The sequence below is a fragment of the Oncorhynchus clarkii genome, chromosome 7, assembly GCF_045791955.1.
Source record: "Oncorhynchus clarkii lewisi isolate Uvic-CL-2024 chromosome 7, UVic_Ocla_1.0, whole genome shotgun sequence".
Taxonomy (NCBI): Eukaryota; Metazoa; Chordata; class Actinopteri; order Salmoniformes; family Salmonidae; genus Oncorhynchus; species Oncorhynchus clarkii.
This window is the reverse complement of record NC_092153.1, coordinates 61,003,427-61,009,548: the sequence shown is the minus strand read 5'-3', so window position 1 is coordinate 61,009,548 and position 6,122 is coordinate 61,003,427.

Here is a 6,122-nt window from a genome sequence, read left to right as displayed (position 1 = left end):
TGAACTGAAATAAACTGTTCAAACATTGAAATTAATCGAATTAATAACTGTAACAGTCAAACATATCAAGAAATAGGGCAAACAGATCAAATTGTTACGAGAACACAACTTGAAGCCTGCTTCAAGCCTCCTCATGAGACAGAAAGTGCACAAACCGTTAAGGTTGAGATTGGATTGATGCGAGTGCGTGGTAGTTGTGAAAGGCGGTCAAGATGGCGGAAGTGGATGCCAGGGTTGAATCGAGCAGGATGTTGAGCGAAGCTGCTGAGGATGAACAGTAGTGTTAAAGAGGAAATTATCTAAAATTGGAGTGAAAGATAGGTCTTTGTGTATGTCGGATAAGGATTTGTTTGTTGTTGGGATGCTTTTGTTGATTTAGGATGCATATCTGGGAGACCCGTTTGCGGTGTCGAAGATGGTGAAGCATGCGCTGGTGGAATCTATCAAAGTGACCAGAAGTGGTCTTATTCTGATTAATTGTGCTTCTGAAGAACAGAGGAAGACTGCAGTGGGCCTCAAAAGAATCCATACAACAGAAGTATCATGCTTTGAACTTCAGAGTAGAGCGCCCGTTAAAGGAGTCATCACAGATGGATGTTAACATTGAATACCTGAAGAGAATTCCAGGAGTGGTTGGTGCCCGGTGAAAAGGAGGAAAGTCTGTTGGTTATGTTGGTTCTGTAAGTTCTGTTATGTTGGTTCTGTCTGGAAGATATGGTAGTGGACATTATTGTAGCTGCGACTGAAAAGTTTTTGTGACTTCAAGAGTTTACATCGGAAGACTTGCAAGGGGTACTGGCGCCAGAAAACAGCCAGCCCTCCCAAGCTCGCCTTGAGCCAGCGGCTCAAAATAATGGCTGGAACGGAGCGAATGGAATGGCATCAAACACATGGAAACTGTGTTTGGTGTATTTGATACCATTCCACCTATTCCACTCCAGCCATTACTACGAGCCCATCCTCCCCAATTAAGGTGCCATCAACCTCCTGTGTCTTGAGCCTGTGTAGGGATCACATTGGTTCCATCTTTTTGGAATCCTGTTTCCATTCTGCACAGTAGGTGGTGGCATGCTGACTAAATTGTGCAAATGCTTACATACCATAGAAGAAGAAGAAGAAGACACAAGTGTGCGTAAAGACACATTCTGGTCTTCAGGAGGAGAAGAAAAAAAATGTGGCTCTTTTCTGCACTATTGTACAACTGAATGAATTCAACTGAAATGACAGATTTGAACCTCGTCAGCTCAGGGATTCGATCCAGCAACTGTTTGGGTACTGGCCCAGCTCTCTAACCACTAGGATACCATTACCAGTGGAAGCTTTGTAGCTAGATCAAATAAAGCCACTTTTCTGAGCTAATATTTAAATCAAACATTTTAGGGTCCATACACAGATTGGCTACACAATTACACATCAATAGCATACAGGTATTCTTTATCCTCCACTACACAATAAGCAAGAAAATAGTCAGCTACTACTATGTTACTTGCGTTGGCAAATACCCTTACAAAAAAAGATTGCAGTGAGAGTGCAGTATAACTGCAGTTAGAGTGCAGTAAAACTGCAGTTAGAGTGCAGTAAAACTGCAGTTAGAGTGCAGTAAAACTGCAGTTAGAGTGCAGTAAAACTGCAGAATATTACAAATAATGCATTCAAAATAACCGTTTTTTTACTGCAGTAATTTTGCAGTGTAACTGCAGTTAATCTGCAATTACTGAGTTCAAAATACCACAGTCAACTGCAGTTACGTCAGTTACTTTTTTTGTGAGGGTATCTTCTACATCTTAAGTTAACGTTACATTACTACAATAAAGAACAATGACAAGTGTTTGACTTACAGTTGAAGTTGGAAGTTTACATAGATCTTAGCCAAATACATTTAAACTCAGTTTTTCACTATTCCTGACATTTAATCATACTAAAAATTCCCTGTCTTAGGTCAGTTAGAATCACCACTTTATTTTAAGAATGTGAAATGTCAGAATAATAGTAGAGAGAATGATTTTTTCAGCTTTTATTTCTTTCACATTCCCAGTGGGTCAGAAGTTGACATACACTCAATTAACTAAATTGTTTAACTTGAGGCAAACGTTTCGGGTAGCCTTCCACAAGCTTCCCACAATAAGTTGCGTGAATTTTGGCCCATTCCTCCTGACAGAGCTGGTGTAACTGAGTCAGGTTTGTGGGTCTCCTTGCTCACACACGCCTTTTCAGTTCTGCCCATACATTTTCTATAGGATTGAGGTCAGGGCTTTGTGATGGCCACTCCAATACCTTGACTTTGTTGTCCTTAAGCCATATTGCCACAACTTTGGAAGTATGCTTGGGGTCATTGTCCATTTGGAAGACCCATTTGCAACCAAGCTTTAACTTCCTGACTGATGTCTTGAGATGTTGCTTCAATATATCCCCATAATTTTCCTACCTCATGATGCCATCTATTTTGTGAAGTGCACCAGTCCCTCCTGCAGCAAAGCACCCCCACAACACGATGCTGCCATCCTCGTGCTTCACGGTTGGTATGGTGTTCTTCGGCATGCAAGCCTCCCCCTTTTTCCTCCAAACATGACGATGGTCATTATGGACAAACAGGTCTATTTTTGTTTCATCAGACCAGAGGACATTTCTCCAAAGACTATGATCTTTGTCCCCATGTGCAGTTGCAAACCATAGTCTGGCATTTTTATGGCGGTTTTGGAGCAGTGGCTTCTTCCTTGTTGAGCGGCCTTTCAGGTTATGTCGATATAGTACTCGTTTCACTGTGGATATAGATACTTTTGTACCTGTTTGCTCCAGCATCTTCACAAGGTCCTTTGCTGTTGTTCTGGGATTCATTTGCACTTTTCACACCAAAGTACGTTAATCTCTAGGAGAAAGAACACGTCTCCTTCCTGAGCAGTATGACGGCTGCGTGGTCCCATGGTGTTTATACTTGCGTACTATTGTTTGTACAGATGAACGTGGTACCTTCAGAGGTTTTGGCTGATTTCTTTAGATTTTCCCATGATGTCAAGCAAAGAGGCACTGAGTTTGAGTTTGAAGGTATGTCTTGAAATGCATCCACAGGTACACCTCCAATTGTCTCAAATTATTTCAATTAGCCTATCAGAAGCTTCTAAAGCCATGACATAATTTTCTGGAATTTTCCAAGCTGTTGAAAACTTCTTATGGGCAGGTGGGATGGTAGTGTCCCACCTGGCAAACATCCAGTGAAATTGCAGATCGCCAAATTCAAAATACAAAAATACTCATAATAAACATTCATAAAATATACAAGTGTTATACATCGGCTTAAAGATGAACTTCTTGTTAATCCAGCCGCTGTGTCAGATTTCAAAAAGGCTTTACGGCGAAAACATACCATGCGATTATCTGAGGACAGCGCCCCGCTTACAGAAGCATACAAACATTTTACAGCCAAGTAAAGGAGTCACAAAAGTCAGAAATAGCGATAAAATTAATGACTTACCTTTGATGATCTTCATATGGTTGCACTAACAAGACTCCCTGTTACACAATAATTGTTTGTTTTGTTCGATAAAGTCCCTCTTTATGTCCCAAAACTCAGTTTTGTTAGCGCGTTTTGTTCAGTAATCCACTGGCTCCAGGGCAGTCAAAACATGCAGACGAATACATCCTAATAGTACCTGTAAAGTTCATCGAAACATGTCAATCTGTGTTTATAATTAATCCTCAGGTTGTCTATTGTCTAAATAATAAATAATATTTAAACCGGACAATAGCCTTTTCAAAAGAAAGGAAAAACAACGAACGGCGCGCTCACGGTCAGGCGCCCAATCCAGCTCTGCATACATCCCCTGTCCACTGACCAAAAGGTATTTTTACTCATCGTTTTTCAAAATACAAGCCTGAAAGCATGTCTAAAACTGTTGACATCTAGTGGAAGCCATAGGAACTGAAATCTGGGCACTAACCCATAAAATAGTCAATAGGCATTCAATGGAAAACAAATTGCATCAAAAAAATCCCACTTCCTGGATGGAATTTCCTCAGGTTTTCGCCTGCCATATCCATTCTGTTATACTCACAGACATTACTGTAACAGTTTTAGACACTTCAGAGTGTTTTCTATCCAATACTACCATGCATATGCATATCCTAGCTTCTGGGCCTGAGTAACAGGCAGTTTACTTTGGGCACGTTTGTCATCCAAACTTCAAAATACTGCTCCCTACCCAAGAGAGGTTAAGACATCCAGGGATTGCCATTGATTAGGCCTACATTAATAGATGTGCTTGTCTATTGTTGTGACTTAGATGAAGATCAGATCAAATGTTATGACCATTTTATGCAGAAGTCCAGGTAATTACAAAGGGTTCATATATATAAAGTTGGATTTGATTTGATTTGAATAAGGCTGAAACTGTCCTGGGAAAAACGGGATGGTCACCCTGACACACACAGTCAACTTACTAAGGTAGGCTACAAGGTGTATTACCATCAACTTAAAATAGGACTACCATTAGCCAGTGATGTAGTATTAACAAAAATAGATGGGTAAAGTGATTCCTGATTGCAGTGAAAAAACTAACACTCCCTATACTTTCAGTGCATAGCAAAAATTTGTTTAGCATCCACTAGGCCTTAAGGCCTACACAACTGCTGGTCGCCTACCCTCTCATCCAAAGCTATTTTAAACACATGCACACATGCAGAATAGGTGTCCTATATTCAATATAATACACAAGTTGAATCAAAACATGTTTTACAACCTAGTTCATAATGTCCATAATGAATTAGTTCATGTTTTATCTTGACAGATCGTGTGACATAAAACACTACCTTTCCTTACGTTAATTACATTTATGACAGGGTTATTTGTAATTATTAAGCATTTAACAATTGAATTAGAACATTGAACATTTCAATGTTTTGGTGTGAAAACAGTTCCAATGGGCACACAAATCTAAAATAATGTAGGCCTATGCCATTGCAAAATCGAACCGAAAGAGTCAATTATAGGCATACTGTCATTGACATATACTTGTTTGATGGATTGGATGCGCATTGGTGTCTAGATGTAGGTGTCACGCTGCTATGAAGAATTTGGAGACAGGCGCAGGAATTCATAACAGGGTTTTTAATACACCCCCAAAAAACAGCATACAAAACACTGGGATGTACCCAAACATAAGAGCATTGTAGAATGACACGGGATGAGATCCGTAATAGACAATGCACAAAACACTCCAACGGACATGGGAACAGAGGGCACATATATAACATCATAATCAAGACAAAATGGGAACCAGGTGTGTGTAATCAGACAAGACTGTCCGGGGTTGATGATAATGAATCGAGTTCAGTGAAGCCTAGAAGGCCAGTGATGTCCACCTCCGGTACTGGTGAACAGAATTAGCAGCATTACTGTTTAGATCCGTGACAGTAGGCTAGTTGTCTAGTATTATTGTTGACCATCATCAACTGGTCCAGGAAAGAAAACAAATATTTAATAGTGATAATTGACAGTTTCGGCAACATGAAAGAGAGGAGGATTGCATTGGTGTTCCTCTACAAATATGTTTTTTTCTACTTGCACTCACCACACACACACGCACTCACCACACACACACACACACACACACACACACACACACACACACACACACACACACACACACACACACACACACACACACACACACACACACACACACACACACACACACACACACACACACACTGTAAGGAATGACACTGGAGAAGAGAAGCAGGTACTGGGAGTCAACATTTAATTAGGAACAGACATGGAACAAGACAGGAACAGCATCAGCACACGGGTAACAAAGACAGACGACATTCAATGCAGCAGCGGGGAACAGAGATGGGGAACTGACCAATATTGGGGAAGTAATAAACAGGTAATTGAGTCCATGTGAGTTCAATAATACACTGATGGGCGTGACGAGGAAAATCAGGTGTGCGTACTGATGGTGGCAGGAGTGCGTAATGCTGGGGAGCCTGGAGCCTTCGAGCTCCAGGGAGGGTGGGGGAGCGTAAGCGGGAGCAGACGTGACACACACAGAAATCAGAACCATGGACAGCCACATCATATTTACCTTACTTTGATTGGACTAAATTGTTTTTGGTATCTTTTTGTT